This window comes from Ailuropoda melanoleuca, chromosome 1 (genome assembly GCF_002007445.2).
Source record: "Ailuropoda melanoleuca isolate Jingjing chromosome 1, ASM200744v2, whole genome shotgun sequence".
Classification (NCBI taxonomy): domain Eukaryota; kingdom Metazoa; phylum Chordata; class Mammalia; order Carnivora; family Ursidae; genus Ailuropoda; species Ailuropoda melanoleuca.
In genome coordinates, this window is record NC_048218.1 from 44,911,286 (window position 1) to 44,931,562 (window position 20,277).

General features: G+C 38.0%; 1 protein-coding gene across 3 annotated transcripts in view; it reads left to right on the plus strand.

Annotated features, from left to right (window-relative positions):
- The window catches only part of COL8A1 (collagen type VIII alpha 1 chain), a 157,185-nt gene that overhangs the window by 47,310 nt on the left and 89,598 nt on the right, over positions 1-20,277 (plus strand). The window contains exon 1 of one of the 3 annotated variants that reach the window (XM_034657248.1): positions 11,153-11,231. The exons of the other annotated variants lie outside the window; for them this stretch is intronic. The gene's annotated coding sequence lies outside the window, so the exon portion shown is untranslated. Of the gene's footprint in view, positions 1-11,152; positions 11,232-20,277 lie in introns of those variants that run through there. 3 annotated transcript variants of the gene reach the window in all.

Below are 20,277 nucleotides of genomic sequence, written 5' to 3' on the forward strand. Positions count from 1 at the left end.
GTGGCATCTTAGTATGCCCTGTCTTACAAAAGCTGTGAGCCCTTCAGTGGCAGGAACCATGTCTTATTATGTTTCTTTCCACGGACCATAATCTCCTCAACCTACATTCAAGAACCTTTTCATTATACTATGGTGCTCCTCAAACACAGCGTTGGTTTTTCTAGAAGGATACAGGCCAGGCCCTAGAATTTGCTTCTTGGCTAATCCCCCAGGTATTGGTTCCAAAGCTTTAACCATTTGTACCCCCTTTCACAATTTTCTTTTTGTCATTCATTACTTGGCATTTGTCTTCAAATCTATGCATGTTTTTCAAACATAAATACTACTTTAGCAATTGTATACATGAAATCATGTTCCAGAATGCTATTTTAATTTCTCTAAAATGCATTACATTAAATTAAATTAAATATATAACTAAAAACTATTTCATGTTTGTCCATGTGCCATTTAAAAGAAGCTCACTGTTAGTTACACATATTATACTTCAAGACATATTGCCCTAATGGGCAATCCAGTAGGTGAAGGGGATTAAGAGGCATAATCTTCCAGTTATAAAATAAATAAGACATGGGGATAGAATGTACAGTGTATGGAATATAGTCGATAATATTGTAACCTGTTGTATGGTGGTAGATGGTAATTAGGCTTATTATGATGATCATTTCATAATGTGTATGTATAAATATCAAATCACTATGCTATACACCTGAAACTAATACAATATTGTATGTCAGTTATTCTTCAATTTAAAAAAATGCATTGCCCTGGAAACAACCAACTTCAGCAAAAGTAGACAGTTATTTCTAATTCTAAAGATGTTTTCCCATCTGTTCAAGTTCCTCACAAGTGAGGGAACATCAAAGTACAACAAACCAAACTGCTCACAGAGATGACGCAAGTTCTCACAGCCAGAGAGGAAAGCTCAGGCTACTATTTACACTGTTTCCTAAAAATCTTCCTTTTCACTTTTCTTTAAAATATGTAATAGTTAAAATATAAGCCCTTTAAAAAAACAGTATTACCAAGTAGTTTGTCCTGATATATTTAATGTAAGATATTAGCCAGATAACCACAGAAAAAGCAAACTAAAAATTTGGGAAAAGTAATGCAGACCAGTGTTTGCCAAAGTGCATCCCATAGAATATTAGTTCTACAAAATCTTAATAGACATTGCATGAAAAAAAAAGATAAGGGGGACTTGGGGGAATCTACAGTCAAATAATTTTGAGAAATTCTTTTAAACAAAATGAAAAGAACATTTTTATTGTAAGACTTCTCAGAGATTTTCATATTCTAATGTGCTTTGTGAAACTTAAGAGGAGTGTGTATTAAACAGACAGTCCTAAATTTATTTAATGACAAAATCCTTTTTTTTTCCTAAGACTATTTCTTGGGGCTAGTGTTCTAAGGAATGTATCTTGGGAAATGCTGATCTATCTAGATTAAGGAAAATTTTATTTTCCTGAGAAAAAGAACAAGATCTAGGGTAATGGATATTCAAAAATGCATGCTATCTTATTTTTCTAAAGAACATAGAAGTGCAGACTATCTTTTCTGGATTAATTTTGTTAAACACTGCCTTTGCCCCCAAGGACTCAGAGAACCATTACTGGATGTGAATGATAAACGAACATAAACGACAACATGGAAATTCTTTTACCTGCTATAGCATGGTTTATATTGGCTACTTCTTTGCTTTGAGAAGTAATTAACTTCTTTTTATCTTAACATAGAAAGCTCCACAAAATATAGGCCCTGATCATCTAAAAAACCTTTGCTGGACTTGGGTGACACTGTTGGTTGAGTGTCCAACTCTTGGTTTTGGCTCTGGTCATGATCTCAGGGTGTTGGGATGGAGCCCCTCAGGGTGGAGTCTGCTTGGGGTTCTCTCTCCTTCTCCCTCTGTTCCTCCCACTTGTGTGCTCGCACATGTGCGTGGTATCTCTTTCTCTCTCTCAAATAAATAAATAAATCTTAAAAAAAAAAAAACCTTTGTTGGAGCTGATATCACCTGAAAAGCATTAATGGACAGCTGTTAAAATTCATGGAATCGGCAAACAGGAATTTTCTTTAGCAGACTCTTACTTTCTTTCCAAGCACAGTGCATAAACATGCAAGGGTCATTCTAAATGGAGATTAAGGCCATGAATTTAAAATTAGTTAATCTGCTAAATTTAATTTTTCTAGCCACTACTACGTATGCTTTGACATGACACTGAAAGTGAATGAGAGTGTGACCAAAACACTGAGCCCAGAGTGGCTCCTAAAAAATGTGAAGCCACAAAATACTATCACCCAGAGTGTTAGCATGGGGAAGGATAACAGAGATGTAGAAAGTGACATTGTCATTAAAATGCTACTGATAATACCAGGAATTCTTGTACAGGGTGCACCACTCAATTATTGTGTGAGTTTGGGAAAATCACTTGGCCTGTATAGGACCCACTTTCACCTACCTGTAGAATGAGAAGGCTAGGGAAAAAAATCACCTAGCACCTTGCTCCTCAAAGTGTAGTGCATGGCGTAGTGGCATCAGCATCACCCGGGATCTTGTTAGAAATGTAGAAACTCAGGCCTCACCCTGGATCTACTGAGTCAGAATCTGCATTTTAACAAGATCCCCAATGAACTAATACACTGGTTTTCTAACTCCATTCCTAGCACCTCAAACCACCCCTCCCTACAAACCCTCTCTGCCACCCAACTACCCTTGTGGACAGGGAACCTGAAGGCAGAATTAGCAGTAAGGATTAATTTTTTAAAAAGCTCTGGTAATCCAAACCTTCTCCTTTGACAGATAAGGAAACTGAGGCCCAAAGAGGTAGAGCAGATTTCCTGAAACCATACAGCCAATTAGTAGCAGAATGCAGATTTTATTAGTACCTTTTCTGGTGTAGTTAATTGTATTGCTTCACAAAAATGTTACCAAAATGGTGGGTTTAAATTGCCAAATGTTAATGTTACAACAAATGAACAGGAATGCTTTTCTTCTCTTGTAAAAAAACTCCTTTTTTCAAGTTTAAAAAGGACTGCTTTTTAATGAAATTATGTTATTCCTGGAGGTACTTGGAGAAGAATCAAGTTACAGGGTGTCTCATTTCTCTTCCAGGCAGTAGGAAGGCCTCTATACTCAGGCCAGACACTTACTCTCCCATTTCCTCCCTCTCTCAACACCCACTCACCCCTCCTGTGCACACACGCACGCATGCGTGCATGCACACACACACACACATACCCCACAATGATGAGGTAGAATTCAATTATGAATAACTGCAGAAACCACATGAGTCCATGATCCAGGATGCTCACAAATCCAGTTTTAGTCAATAACCTCTTAGCATCCAGCAACCTTGTCTGAAACAACTAAAACCTTCTGTGGCTTGAATGGATCTCAACTAACCACAAAAAATAGATGGATATATAGGTCAAGAGAATATCATGGTTATGTTTAAATAAATTTTATTAATTGAACACTGAGTATACAGAAGTCTCCCCTTATTCAAGATCCCCAGAGGATGCCTGGAAACCACAGATAGGACCAAATCCTTCATATGTGTATACTACGTTTCTTCCTATACATACACACTTATGATAAAGTTTAATTTATAAATTAGGCATAGTAAGAGATTAACAATAATAACTAATAATAAAATAGAACAATAATAATAATGTACTATATTAAAAGTTATGTGAATGTGGTCTCTCTCTCTCTCAAAAGATCTTGTTGTGCTGTACTCACCCTTCTTGTGAGGACATGAGATGATAAAATGCCTATGTGATGAGACCAAGAGAAGTGAATGACATAGGAATTGTGATGTAGTGTTAGGTTACTGTCGACTTCTCACGACATATCAGAAGGAGGATCAACTGCTTCTGGATGGTGGATAACTAAAAGTGTGGGGAAAAAAACTGTGGAGAAGGGCAGACTACTGTAACGGGCATTTGTATGTGCCCCAAAGACAAATGTCTCTTTTCATCTTGGGACAATCTTTCTTTTCTGTTTTGTTCCCACTCCTCTTTCCACTATTCTCATTGAGTGGTGGCCTAAAAACAAAGGCTCTTAGTACTACCAAAGCCAGGAAGAATAACAAAACCATTTGAATGAACAATTAAACATACTGTTTTTGTCCTTAGTAATACTGTCAGATACTTTCTTTAATTTGCCTCCAGACTATTCTGGGTTTTGCCTGGAATAAAAGTCCCAGTAACTATATTTAAAACAAAGAGGAGGGTCTCCTGGGTAGCTCAGTCAGTTAAACATCTGCCTTCAGCTCAGGTCATGATCACAGGGTCCCGGTATTGAGCCCCATGTCGGACTCCCTGCTCAGCACTGAGTCTGTTTCTCCCTCTCCTTCTGCTCCTTCCCCCCTGCTCATGCTCTCTCTCCCTCTCCCTCTCTCTCTCTCTCTCAAATAAATAAATAATCTTTAAAAAAAAAAAAACAGGGGCACCTGGGTGGCACAGCGGTTAAGCGTCTGCCTTCAGCTCAGGGCGTGATCCTGGCGTTATGGGATCAAGCCCCACATCACTCCTCCGCTATGAGCCTGCTTCTTCCTCTCCCACTCGCCCCTGCTTGTGTTCCCTCTCTCGCTGGCTGTCTCTATCTCTGTCAAATAAATAAATAAAATCTTTAAAAAAAAAAACAAAGGGGAAAAATAATTGCATGGTGCCATGTTTACCCTTTGAAAATGATCTTTTCATTTCCTTCTCCCTCATACCGTTATATCATCAGAGAAATGTCAAACCAAATGTGTCAAATTGAAAGTTAATTTCAGTACTTCTTTCATGCTTGATAAATCTAAAATATCTTTCTCACTCTTCAATTCTTTACTGTCTGTAAATCTTTGTAAACGTGGGGGATTCTTGTTCTTAATCTTTTTTTTACACAAAATTGTGAGGTTTTTGATAGACCTGCAACACTGAGTGTGACAAGATTAGGTCACTAACAAAGTGTAGCCAAATAATACAAATATCTAGCATATGGATAGGAAGCAAAGAATAGATCAAAATGCATACTCCCTCTTTTCCAGAAATTTTTGACTACTGGCAGAAGTAAAAATTGCAGTGGATTTTTATAAAAGATGTTAGGGGACATAATTAACATCCTCTCCAACCAAATTATATATTTTTTTCTTTTTTTAGTAGTAATTATTAAGTGTGTACATTTTAACAAGAATCCATCCAAATAATATACAAGTCTTCATGCCAAGATTCTATAGCAGTCAACTAAATAGAAATTTGAGAGTCATATATGTAATTAAAAGTTTTCTTGCAGCCACATTTGAAAAGTAAAGTGAAACAGGTAAAATTAGTTTTAGTAATATATTTTATTTAACATAATATGTCTAAGATATTATCATTTCAACATGTAATCAGAATTAAAATTACTAATGAGGTATTTCACATTAGTCATGGTAGTTTTGACATAGATTTGGGGAAGAAAATGGTTATAATTTAGAAAAAAAAGCATGAATTATTTTTAAGAAAATAAAATTTAAAAAGAATTCTCAATGATAAACCAGCATAAGCCCAAAGATAATTGAATTGTAATGGCCTCTTGTTTGGGGTTTGATTTTTGTTTTTGCTTTTTGCAACAATAAGTCTCAAAAGAAAACTGAAGGTTTTTCTCATCACCAATTACTTATTCTATGAAAGAGACTTGCAGTTAGTAGTCCAAGTTCTCCATTTAAAAAAATTAAAAATAAAAATAATTTGCAATAATAAGACCAGTTGGATGTTCTCTCTCTTCCTCCCTCTCCCACCTTCTCATTCTTGTATTTGTTCCCATCATAGCAAGACCACAATTATTAATCATTTAATTTATTCTTTGGTTTCCTTTTTCATGTGTGTCCCATAGAATATAAGCTTCATTAAAGCAGGAACCACAGGTACCTGCCCTCTTGCCTGACACATGAGAATCACTCAGTATTTGTTAAAAGAATTAAAAAAAAATTAAGGAGCATCAGCTAGGTCAGTATAAAAGCAAAGATCTTTTTTCATTAATAACACACCTAGAATTCTAAATATTACTTATCCTAATGTCTGAACTGAAAAAAAGCAGAGAGTCAGTGTATCACAATTTTCAACTTCTATAGCACATTCCTGGATATTTTAAAATAACTTCTTCCTTCAAATGTCAAGACTAACAAGATTTGAAATTTGTCTGGGTCCCACCTCCAGGGTTAGGAAGGCTCTGCTAGGGACACCTACCTGAGAAGCCTGGACCAAGGAGTAAGGTTCTGAGAGTTGGGATACTTCTACCCAGAGCAGACAAGGCCACCTCAGTCAGGGAGAAGACCTGAAACAAGGTCAAAGGGGAAACCAAAGCAGGGCTGAGTGAACATCTGAATATCCATCTGAGAAGACAAGCAGAAGGCACAGTGTCTGGAAGGGCTGCAGGCCCGTTTGCATGTGGCCAGTGGCTCACAAGAGACTACACCTGCCAGGGCCCTCTGCACAGACACCCAGAAGTCTCTCCTCGGGCCCCAGGGTGACAGGGTTACTGCACCATCATACCAGAAATGAACACCATCATACTTATACCAGATTATGACTACCAGACCTTAAGGTTGTAACCAAGGTAGAAACAGGGGTATTTACTTTGTAATTCGTGTGACAGATTTTGGCACAACTGATTCAGATCTATTTTGTCATACCTTCACCATCTTCCTCTCTAACCCACTTTTTTCTTGAGTGTTTTCACTTAAAAATTTCTTATGTAATAATTTAATCAGTTTGCTATAATCCCCACCTGAAATATACAAAAACATGAAATCACACACAAAAATTTGCAGGCCTATTTGAAGTTTGAAATATTTCCTGTCAAATCCATGAGAAATTAAAGGAGTAGCTGCTCTAAACAAACTTCTGGGATGATTAGATCTGTTAATAAACGTTATAGGTTTATGACTCAGAATTAAATTAGTCAGATTAGAAAGTTAAAAGGAAAACAACCAAATTGTTTAAAATGCTGGCATTACCTAAAAAGATCAGGGAAGCTGAGATAAAAGCATGTTTTAGGGAGTTAACTCGAAATACTTTGGCACAAGAGAGGTGGTTTGAGAATCTTTCAACACCTAGGAGTGGGACTCTAGCTTGAAAAATACACAATTCTAACAATGAGGGTTATAAATTCTCACTGACAACAGACAAAGGAGCCTTGAGATACTCAAGAGTCATACACTGCTTACATCTGAAAGACCAATTTCTTTGGGAAGATTTGTGAATATACATCTGTGCATTTCTTCTTCACTTCCCAACATACAACCCTCTTCATACCAAACTGTGTTTTTCCTCCATACTGATAGCGCTACTGCTACCTGGCCCGCAAAAAATACAAGCATGAGTATAGAGGAAATACCAGAGTTGATCATGGAAAAGGATCTAGAGCAAAGCATTCAACAGCCATTTATTCAAAAAAAAAAGTCTGATAAGATCTTAGTCTGTCATCAGTAGGCTACACTGTTATGAAGGATGCCAAAGTAACATAGAACTGGCCTACCCCTGGGGGCAACGGGGTGGTTCAGGCAGTTGGGCCTCCGACTCTTGGTTTCTGCTCTGGTCGTGATCTCAGGGTCATGAGATTCAGCCCTGTCAGGCTCCTCAATCAGTGGAGAGCCTGCTTAAAAGCTTCTCCCTCTGCCGCTCCCCACTGCTCTCACTCTCTCTCTCTCACAAATAAATAAATAAATCTTAAAAAAAAAACTGGCCTACCCTTGAGGAACTTATACTCTAGTTGGGAGAGAGAAAACAGCTACAAGCTAAAGCACTCCATTAAAAAAAAAATCAATAGTAGCCCCCAGTCTCTATCACATAACTCTATTTTATTGTCACTATGTGAAATTGTTTTGTATGTTTATTTATTCTATCTTAATTTGTTGATTATGATGAGTCTTTCCCATCAGAATGTAAGCTTCACATGGAGAGGGACACAGTCTGTGCTCCCAGGGCCTGGAAACAGAACATTAGTTGAATGAGTGTATCAGTAATGAATAAAACAGATCACTGGCAGCTGTATATCATTAAGTACTTGACGAGTGGTAAGGACAATAAGAGCTCCAAGCATTTGGCGTAAGAGTAGAATTAGATTTTGTCAAGGAAGGCTCCGTAGAAGAGGGGAAAGCCTTTGAAGGGAATCCGATTTGAAGTGGAGAAGGACCATTGGCAAAGTGAGACAGGAAGTTAAAAACAGAAACAAGTACTACTGGTAGGATAGCTATAGGTGTGCTCCTGAATTTCTCCATGTGATACATGTTCAGCCTTGCTGCATCCCTCTGCTCTTTAAAAATGCCATTCTTTACATCACATATACTCACAACTCTGTGGCCACCTACAACCCCCATCCACTCTTTATTATTGCCCTATAGGCAAGGAGTGTCCAAGTTCTAAAGAGACTACTCCAGATGTTTCTCATTCATCTCTACCCTCTCCTCCACTCACCCGCCAACATCTTGACCAAGCCCTCATTAGCATTTATTTGAACTGCTTCAAAATCCCCAATCTTACTAAGACCTGATTGTTTGTCCCAGCTCTGCCTCTACCTGTGTGACACTGGATAGAGATCACCAATCTATCTAAGCCTTTGTCTTTTCATCTCTACAAAGAGGACCTGGGATGGACTAGACCATCTCCATGGTCCCTTCCTATTCTCACACATTAGAATCTTGGAATCCTTGGGTATCTGTTGTCTGTAGACCTAGCACTGTGCTTTGGACAGAAGGAACGCACAAAGCTTATTTAAATATAAATTGTGTAGTATTTTTCAGATACTGCTGAAACATTATTTTAGAATTTCAAATCAAAGACCCCTTAAACATTTTTTTCCTAGGCTTTATTTTACTTTCTCAAATGCATTTTCACTCTAAGTACAGGGCTATCTCCATTCTAGGGAAAACATAGTTAATTTTTCATTCTAATCAAAAAAAGTCAAGTTTAAAAAGCTTAAAAATCTAATTTTTAAGAGCCTGGTTATTTCTCCATTTTACACAAAAATCTCTCTCCCATTCTCTGTTACACACACACACACACACACACACACACACACACACACACTTACTCCTTTAAAGCGTAGATGAAACAATCTAGTCATGGTCAATATAGAGTCATGCTTATAATGGGCTGAAATGAATGTTGTTAATTAAATAATTAGATGAATAAAAAAGAACATCAGAGCCTTTTAAACATTAATGTGCACATGAACCATCTCAGGGTGTCACGAAAAAACAGATTCTCATGCACTTAGTCTGGGCTGAGGCTGCAGACTGGCATTTCTAATGAGCTCCCACATGATGGCATGTTTCTTATCACCTTCAATGGTGAGAGGAGATAAGTCCTCGAAGCTCATCTTCTTCACTTACTAGCATTAACCTCCAACCCACCAAAGACAGAATCAGGAGGAATATTATTTCTGCCAGATCAGCTGGGCTGCTTTTTCTCTATTTTCATCAAAACCGTGAGAGAAAATATGACTTTTTAAATTTTATTAAATCAGCTGATTATGAAGTCTGAGAAGCCCAGACTTAGACACACTGTCACTACCAAGCCACATTGCTGAGGCATCGAGTTATGTTGTATGTACATGTGCCTGAATACACACACACACACACACACACACACACACACACCCCTACCCCTGGCAGTGCGTGTGCTGGACCACATTTTGTGTACTTGGTGGAAGCTCCATGTTTGCAGACATGAAGGTTGTCTGACTTACACTTAGAAAATTCTAGTAGTGTCCCAAGCATAGGCCTCCCCACCCTTCTCACCCTAGATTCGTGATTTTGCATCAGGTTCCTAAGTTCAAAAAGAACTTTATTATACAAAGAAAGGTAAAATAAGGGGAATATTCAGACAATAGTATAAGTTTTTTTTCCTCTGGACCAGGGGACGAGCTCACTGGAGAGCATCTAAAACCATAGCAAGAACCTGGGTAAGGGATCTGGGAAACAGAGCACTCATTTTCAGTTAGTCTAGTAAGCAAAATATCAGCCTTGAATTCATTTGGTTTCAATTTACTTTTCACAAAACACATATATATAGTAAAAGATCTTGTGCTTCTATTTTCCTTTCTGCTTGCAAATTTCACCCCATTTAAAACATGAAAGGAGAAAGATAGGGTGCTGACCAAAGGCAAACATAACGTGATATAGGTGAACACAGTACAAATTCTCCCTTAGAAATCTTTCCCCCTAGACTTCATGGGTAAGACTTTTCCCTAATGGGGAAATAGAAGCATGTCCTCTAGCAGTAGTGATTCAGTGTTTGTAGCATACAACATATACCTGAGAGGATCTTTATTCTCCTTAACTTTTGGGAACCCCACCCTCCGTAGTACAGAAAAGAAAATTAGACACACTAAGGAAGCAGTTTCACTAAGTAAGACATGTCATCCTCCTAATTTTGTCCTCTTGAAAGTAGAAGTTTAATGAAGTTAAATCAAGTTTACTCTTGAATTCCAGATTCCTTCTCAGACTCCTTTTGAATCCCATGACATTGTAACCTATGGCATTTATGAAAACTTATGCCCACTCTCTTTTCTCCTCCTTATATAAAAAAGGGGAGGCACGCCTGGGGAGCGCAGTCGGTTAAAGCATCCAACTCTTGGTTTCATCTCAGGTCTGATCTGGGGGTGGTGAGATGGAACCCTGCTCCAGGCTCTGCACTCAGCCTAGAGTCTGCTTGAGTTTCTCTCTCCTTCTGTCCCTACCCTGCTCATGTGCACGCTCTCTCTCTCTCTCTCTCAAATAAATAAATCTTATAAAAGGGGGGGAAAAAAGCTCAGCTATCAATTTGCACTTCATTATGGAACTCTAAAAATCATTAATTTTAGATCTGGAAGATCATTAGCCATCATATCCCATGCATGTGTGACTGAGGCCCTAGGCAGTGAAATAGTAATATTTCTTAATTAGAGGCAGGGCCGGAACTTCTAATGCACAATTCTATGCTGTTTTCATTGTATAAGTTTTACGTGAAAGAATGAAAGCATTAATTGGAGAGCACTTTGGTATTATTGGAGTTCATTATTGTCCTGTGCCTTCCCATGCTTGTTATTCAGGAGTAAGCTTGTAAGTGAAGAATGAGGTGATCAAGGCCACTAACTATGCATGGGCCAAGAAGTCTCCCCAATAATGTCACTTAAAGTGCAATTTAAGTGGGAAGATTTACCTCTCTGCCTCCCCAATTCTACCGTACTCCAACAGCTTCCACCATCAGAGATTCTGAGCATCAGGGTACGTATTACTCTGTCCCTACTGTCCTATCTTAAAATTCAAACATTCTGAGAGAGGTGATATTTTAAATCACTAACAGTTAACTTTGAATTTGTTTATAAGGCAACTTCTCTCCAGGATAGGAGAAATAAGCCTTGATCTAAGTGACAGAAAGCTCAGAAAAGAGAGAAAATTTCAGAAAGGAGAAATGAACTATGCCAAACTTAATCTGCTTCACTCTTGCATAAGCCAAGGTCATATGGCCTTGACCATATTAAAACATTGTTGACATGTCATAATACTCAAAGCACAAAATCCACATAGATTCTAGTTGCCTCTAATAACTGTAGCTAAGGACGAACTAGGGCCCAAAGAGAATGTAAAGATCAGTAGTCATTTCCAATTGAATTAAGAATGTTTTTGACAACATTCCAGAGAAAATCCAGGGGAGATTGCCATTCATGTTAGATAATAATAAAGATGATGATGACAACAGGTACTATCAGGTATGGCAGGTGAGTGTATTGATTTATTCATTCACTCAATTATTCATTGAATGCTCATTCAGTACTACTTTCTACGTGTAAAGCATTGTTATGGATGCTGGGGATTCAAAAAGTGGCAAAAGAAACAGAAAGCTCTTCATCTCTTGATGAAGTTTGCATTCTAATGCGGAGGCAGGTAATAAGCAAACAAGTAGATGCATAACATGTCAGATGGTATAAAGTGCTATGGAGAAAAGAAACAAGTGTCAGGTGGAATTGCTTTATTTTTTTTCAATTAATTGATTTGTTGGATAGCTATGGGAAAGGAACAAACAATGGGTAAGTATCCCAAGAATCCTAAATTTGGTTAGTGCTTTTTTTGACTTTTTTAAATTATTTAAAAAAGTTTTATTCAATTTATTCAAACTAAAAAAAAAAAAAATGCACCCATTTCTTCCACCGCCATCCCTTAAAAACCACAGTCTGTTCTCTGTATCTATGAGCTTGGTTTTTGTTTGGTTTTTGGATTCCACACGTAAGAGAGATCATATGGTATTTGTCTTTCTCTGATTTATTTCACTTAGTATAATGCCCTCAAGGTCCAATTGTGTTGTTGTAAACAGCAAGATTTCATTCTTTTTTATGACTGAAATACACACACACACACACACATGCACACATATACACACACATACATATACACATATACATATGTATATGTGTACATACATAAAGGTATGTACATATATACAAACATGTATATGACTGATATATATATATATATATATACACACACACACAGATCCTAATTTCTTTATCCATCCATTCATTGATGAACATTTATACTGGTTTCATACTGGTTTCATATCTTGGCTATTGTAAATAATGCTGCAGTGAACATAGGAGTGCATATATCTTTTTGAATTAGTGTTTTCATTTTCTTCAAATAAATACCCAAAAGTGTAATTGCTAAATCACGTGGTAGTTCTATTTTAAACTTTTTAGAGAAACATACTGTTTTCCACAGTGGTTGCACCAATTTATATTCCCACCAACAATGCAACAATTCCCTTTTCTCCACATCGTCACCAACACTTGTTATTTCTTGTCTTTCTAATTTTAGTCATTCTACAGGTATGAGGTGATAGCTCACTGTGGTTTTGATTTGATTTGATTTGATTTGATTTGATTTGATTTGATTTGATTTTCTCTAATGATAATAATGTTGAGCATCTTTTCATGTACCTGTTGACCATTTGTATGTCTCCTTGGAAAAATGTCTCTTCAGATCTTCTGTCCATTTTTTTATCAGATTATTTGTTCCTGGGCTATTGAGTTGTATGAGTTTTTTTATATTTTGGATATTAGCCCCTTATCAGACACATGATTTGCAAATATCTTCTCCCATTCAGTAGGTTGCCTTTTCATTTTGTTGATGGTTTCCTTTGCTATGAAGAAGCTTTTTAGTGTGATGTCCCACTTGTTAGTTTTTGCATTTGTTTCTTTTGCTTTTTGTGTCAGATTCAAAAAATCATCACCATGGTCTATGTTAAGGAATTTACTGCCTATGCTTTCTTTCAGAAGTTTTATGGTTTCAAGTTTTATGTTCAAGTCTTTAATCCATTTTGAGTTAATTTTTGTGTATGGGGTAAGGTAGTAGTCCAACTTTCCCAACACCACTTATTGAAGAGACTATCCTTTCCTCATTGTATATTCTTGGCTCTTTTGTCATAAATTAATTGACCACATACATGTGGGTTCATTTCTGGTTTCTCTATTCTGTTCCATTGATCTATATGTCTGTTTTTATACCAGCTTTGTAATACAGCTTGAAATCAGAGTGGGATGCCTCTAGTTTTGTTCTTCTCTCTCAAGTTTGCCTTGGCTGTGCAATGTCTTTCCACACAAATTTTAGGGTTGTTTGTTTTATTTCTGTGAAAAATACCACTGAAATTTTGATAGGCATTGCATTGACTCTGTAGATTGCTTTGGTAGTATGGACATTTTGACAATGTTAATTATTCCAATCCATTAGCCTCTTACTTATTTGTGTCTTCTTCAATTTTTTTCATTAACATCATGTAGTTCTCAATATACAGATTTTTCACATTCTTGGCTAAATTTATTCCTAGGTCTTTTATTCTTTTTGATGCAGTTGTAAATGGAATGGCTTTCTCAAATTCTTTTTCTGATAATTTGTTGTTAATGTAAAGAAACACAATAAATTTCTGTGTATTGATCTTGTATATTGCATCTTTACCAAATTCATATGTTAATTTCTTTTTAAGATTTTATATATTTATTTGACAGAGAGAGAGAGAAAGAGCACAAGCAGGAGGAGTGGCAGGCAGAGGGAGAGGGAGAAGCAGAAGCAGGAAGCCTGATGCAGGGCTCAATCCCAGAACCCTGGCATCATGACCTGAGCTGAAGGCAGACGCTTAGCCAACTTAGCCACCCAGGCACCCCACCAAATTCATTTATTTAACAGTTTTTTAATGGCATCTTAAGGTTTCCTGTATAAAAATATCATGTCATCTGCAAATAGTGACAATTTTACTTCTTCCTTTCCAATTTGGATGTCTTTTATTTCTTTTTCTTGCTTAATTACTCAGGCTAGGACTGCCAATGCTATGTTGAATAAAAGTGATGAGAGTGGACATCCTTGTCTTGTTCCTAATTTTAGAGGAAAAGCTTTCAGCTTTTTACCATTGAGTATTATATTACCTCTAGGCTTGTCATATATGGCCTTTATTCTGTTGAAGTACATTCCCTCTATGCCCTCTTTGTTGAGAGATTTTATCATAAATGAACTTGGGATATTTTCAAATGCTTTTTCTGCATCTATTGAGATAATCACATGACTTTTATCCTTCATTTTGTTAATGTGGTGTAACACATTTACTGATTTATAGATATTGAACTATCCTTTCATCCCTGGAATAAGTTTTACTTGATCATGGTTTATAATCCTTTTAATGTATTGGTGAATTTGGGTTGCTGATATTTTGCTGAGGATTTTTGTGACATTCATCAGATATTGGCCTATAATTTCTGTGTGTGTGTGTGTGTGTGTGTGTGTGTGTGTGTGTGTGTGGTGTCTGTGTCTGATTTTGGTAACAGGATAATGCTAGCTTCATAAAATGTGTTTGGAAGACTTGCCATCCACCCACCTCCACCCCTCCCCAGCCATCCTGTTCTATTTTTTGGAAGACATTGAAAAGGATTGGTATTAATTCTTTGAACGTTTGGTAGAATTCACCTTTGAAGATGTCTGGTCCCGGAGTTTTGTTAATTGGGAAGTTTTTGATTACTGACTCAATCTCCCTGCTAGTAATTGATCTGTTCCGATTTTGTATTTCATCTTGATCCAGTCTTGGTAGGTTGTATGTTTCTAGAAATTTAACCATTTATTCTAGGTTGTCTAATTCATTGACATATAAATGTTTATGGTAGTCTCATGATCCTTTATGCTTTTGTGATATCAGTTGTAACATCTCCCCTCTTGTTTCTGATTTTATTTAAGTGCTCTATTTTTCTTGGTGAGTCTAGCTAAATGTTTGTCAATTTTGTTTATCCTTTCAAAGGATACTTTCCTTGAAAGTAGCTCCACTAAATATGTGCCAAATCTGAAGCTTGACCCTCAGTCCAAAGCCCCAGGACAAGCAAAGTCACCTCCTTCACAGAAAGATTGGAAGGTGTGCCTCAGTTCACTATATGTGAAGTGCCCTCAAAGTGGTAGCCTGCCAAGAACTGTCTTGCCACAGTCTCTTGGGGCCCAGGAACACAAGCCCTTCTGGCCATCAGACCCAGGTGATTAAGAACCATTCCCTAGGTATCAGCAGCAAGAAGCAAACACCAGATGTATGTAAAGCTCCCCCCAGGAGACAATGGCACTCTGGAGCATGGCAGAGAGTGAGCATGAAGATATCACTCACCTTCTGAGGTCTCTGGAAAGGATTGCAGTCAGTCGTCATGTGTGTGTTTAATTAGAAATCAGCCCCTCCGGTCACAGAAAGAGTCAGCTCCCAGGTCTGTTGCTTCTTGGCATGTCCTGGAAGGGTGCTAGCTGCTTAAGAACTCTCTCTCCATTGGTTACTGTCCTGTGGGACACATAAGCCCCACTGGCCATCAGAGCCAGGTGCTATAGAGGCAACAGTCATAAAACTGAGCATACCAGACAGTGATATGAGCTCCTTTATGGGTGACACCAATTATTACAGTCCCATGTGACCAGGAACAAAAGCTCCCCTAACCTTGAGAGCCAGACAACCAGGAGGCATCTTCTGGCTCAGTGTACCACACACATGTAAGGCTCTCTTCCAGGAGACACTGGTGCTTTGAAGTATGGCAAATGGGCAATGAAAAAATGGTGCCAACCAACCAGTCTCTATCTCTGGAGAATACTCCAGCAGGCTCCTAGATGTGTGTGTTAAATTAGATAGCTGTCAGGCCAAGGTTTTAATATAAGCAGGTGAGCCTCCTTTACTTTAGCTCTAGGTGAGATATACTATCTCTGAGCTGGGCCCTGGGGTGGGTGAGTCTGAGCACACAGGGCCCTTTAAGATCTGTCTTCCAGATTGCCACCATTTTGTGAATCTTAGCATATCTGCCTCATTGGTTTTCAAAATTAGACGTTGTGAGGTAAAATAGGTGAAGGGAATTAAGAGTATACTTATTGGGACACCTGGGTGGCTCAGTCTGTTAAGCGTCTGCCTTTGGCTCAGGTCATGATCCCAGGGTCCTGGGATCAAGTCCCAGGTTGGACTCCTTGCTCATCGGGGAAACTGCTTCTCCCTCTGCCTGCCTATCGCCCTGCTTGGGCATGCTCTCTCTCTCTGACAAATAAAGAAAATCTTCTTTAAAAAAGTACACTTATTGTGATGAGCACTGAGTAATGTAGAGAATTGCTGAATCACTATATTGTACACCTGAAACTAATATAACACTACATGTTAATTATACTGGAATTAAAATAAAAATTAAGTAAAACAAAATAAAATAAATAAAATTAGGTGTTTTGGGGACTCATCTCTCAAAGGCATGTCTTAAAAGTTGAGGTGCCCAATGTGAGGTTTAAACACTTTACTCCTCAGGGAGAAGCTCCAGATTTTGAGTTCCCTCCAGTTGTGGGTGACTGTGGTGGAGGTGGGGTTTATGATGAGATTGTGTCTCAACTTCTTCGACCTTCTTTGATGTGGTTTTCTTCTCATTTGCCCAAGGTGTAGTTATCACTCAGTCTGCTTTAGGATTTTTAAGAGAAAATTGTTCCATATGTAGCTGTAGACCCAGTGTGTCTGGAGGAGAGGAGTTCAGAAACCAGAACCTGAAGTTGCTTTTTTATAGACATAGTCAAAGAAGGCCTCAGTGTAAAGGTCACGTTTAAGCAAAGATCTAAAGGAAACAAAGGAGGGAGCTATGACTATTTCCAGGGAAGAGTGTTTCAAGCAGAGGACAAATGCCCTGAACAGGAGGGTAGGCTTGGTGTGTTTGAAGAACAAGAAAGCCAGAGAAACTAGAGTTTCATAAGCAAAGGGAAGAATGGCAGAAGCTGAAGCCAGAGAGTTCCAAGCAGATCCTTATAAACCATCAAAACCATCATCAGGACTTTGGCTCTCACCCTAACAGACATGGGGATTCTGTGGGAGTGTTGAGTAGAAGAGTGATTGGATCTGACTCATGCTTTAAAAGAATCACTCTGGCTGCTCTGTTTAGATTAGACTTTAAAGATCCAAGGACAGATGCTTGTATTAACTCACGAAGTATCATGAGTTATGAGATTTGTGCTATTTCCCATTTTGCACATGACAAAACTGAGAAAAGACACGCAGTTTGTAAATAGCAGAACCAGGATAACAGCCCAGGCAACCTGACTCCAAAGGTCATGTGTTTAATCTCTACACTCTACCACTTCTCAAGACAGACGTCAAAGGCTGAGACACGGAAAATTTATGCAAATGTCATTGGATGGAGACCACTAGGGGTAGTCCTAATTGAGGAGAGAAGCATCATTTTGCCTCATTCCACTTCCATTATCTCATGGACTATATTGCACTTTGTAGACAGTGAGTCAGAAAGACATGCCTGGGTCAAAATGTTGGGGTTTTTTTAAAGTCTATTACAAGTCAGGAATATAAGAGTTATTGGCAGAACCTGATAGTAACTTTGTAGCAGATCCCTAACCTGTCAACTGCAAGAGTGGAAGGGGACCTTGTTCATTTTCTTGCATGCACGGTGCAAAGTTAAGGGAAACATGGAGAGGACTGAGATCCCTTTTCAATGATCACTCTGCTGATATTACTCATAAGGGATTCTCAGCCCTCATTCCCAGATAACTCAGATTTCTCCAATTATTTAAAACTTGTAAAGAAATTCTTTATAAAATTTGTATTATAATCCTGTAAGATCTCCTCCACAATTCTTTTAAAGGTTAGACACCGACTGTCAAAAGTTTGAAGAGAAAGTTATCATCATTAAATCTTTTTACCATCACCTTTGAACACAAGGAAACATAACTAAATTAGCTCCTTCTGTGATGTGCCAGAGTTTTAGATCTCTCAAAATTAGAATTCATAATATTAGTCAAAAGCCATCTTTTTTTACAACCTGGTCACAGGAGAAAGCGTATATATATTATATCCAAAATGAGGAGGGGTGGCTCCGTTGAATTAAGCATCCAACTCTTGGGTTTCCACTCAGGTTGTGATCAAAGGGTTGTGAGATGGAGCCCTACATAAGGCTCCGTGCTCAGCAGCAGGGTGTCTGCTTAACATTCTCTCTCTTCCTCTCCCTCTGCCCCTCCCCCTGCTCGCATGAGCACTGGTGCTCTCTAACAAGAAAAAAAGGAGGAAAAAATTCAAAGATAGTAGTCAATAACAGTCCTGAATATGTAGCACAGCTCACAGCTGCCCTTGTTCCTCAGAGCAGTCCCGGACTCAGCTTCCAGGCAGCTCTACCCTGCCTCAGAATTCACTCCCTCCTTCCAATCAGATAACTCCCATTCTCTCTCTGAGCGCCTCAGACTAAGAACAACCTGGATCATTTCATGTTATATTATTACGCTTCTGCACTACTCTTCTGAATCTTGAAAGTTACATACATACACCTCTAGGAGTGTGAAAGGACTTTCCTCTTCACACCGTCAGAGCGCCCCTCCACTGATAGATTTGAGAGAAGAAAGACTGAGCAGGCACTTTTGAACATGGATACCATGAATAGGTATCCATGATAGTCTGGGGCAAGGCACCGAGGAGGCAGCTTAGAATGGCAAGAAGGTAGGTACTAGATGTCGGGACTTGGGAAAGAAGATATTAAAAGGTGAGAATTTCCCAGCCAAGGCATGTAGGTAGGTGTTCTTTCAGATTTGACTGGCAGGACCCTATATCTAGGAAACAGATGACATTATATGTTATTCTGTTCCTGACCCCCACAAAACAAGCTAATGGTAGAGTCATTTGATTCCCATTATAATCTTCAGGTAGTTCTAATGTACTGACTCTCTGTGAGAGTTTATTTATTCATTTAAAAAATGTATGGAGCCTCTATTATGAATTAAGTGTGCCTCTGAGAACCAGATCGGAGCCCAACCTCCATTGTTTCCATAGGCAATCTATGTTCTGAGTTCCTGACCACTGATTTTACACCATTGGGAATTCTTCTCAGTAAATAGAGGGTTCCTTATATTCTTTCTCTGTTAGAGTTTGCACACTGCCTTCTCTTTAATTTAAGGACATCATAAAAGTCCAGAAGAAGGGTACACACCACTTGATTTTATTTATTTCTCTCCCTTTATATTTGAATTATTCATATGCTGGGAAAAGCTCATGTGACAGCAATTTTTAAAGGTCCCGAGAGAGATCTATCACAGTAGGGGTTGAGAAAACTATAATACAAGGCAGATCATTTGATTTACATAGTAGTCTGCACATAAAGAACATAGCTTATGTTTTAAAAATTGGAAGAAGTTAAAAGTTCACTTTTTTTAAAAAAGTAGAGTGATTTCATTCTGATTTGCAGGTGAATAAACTCCTGCCCCAGATATAATCTTTTTAGGGGCATAATGAACAAAGTAAAAGATGAATAATTTTTTATTTATTCAAGTCACCCAATTTTAACATCTTTCCAGCAGAGAGCAAACATGATAATAAATAGTAATACCTGTTTTAAAATATTGGCTTATTTTTTCATAGCACACATTATCTTTTCGTATCTCTTTATATGTTTTTATAAATATGTTGGGCATTTTAGGAAAAAGTTCAATTGTATGGTTCTTAATCATAACTACAATGAACTAAGTGACAGGTAAGTAAATTACTGTTAGGTCAGGAAAAATATGTACATACTTTAGAAGAGCAAAGGACAACCTAGTCTTGTACTCTCTACAACCCCCCCAAAAAACCACACATATATGTGTTTGCAGTTGCCCTCCTTATTACTGGAAAAACAGTGACAGTGTGAACTCTTGAGAGAAACATCAGAAAAGATATGCAGTTAGGTCTTCTATTTTCTTAACATAATCTTATTTGAAAGAGCAAGGAAATTTTTCTCAATGAAAACCAGCTTTGTTTCCAGAGTGGTTTTCTTTT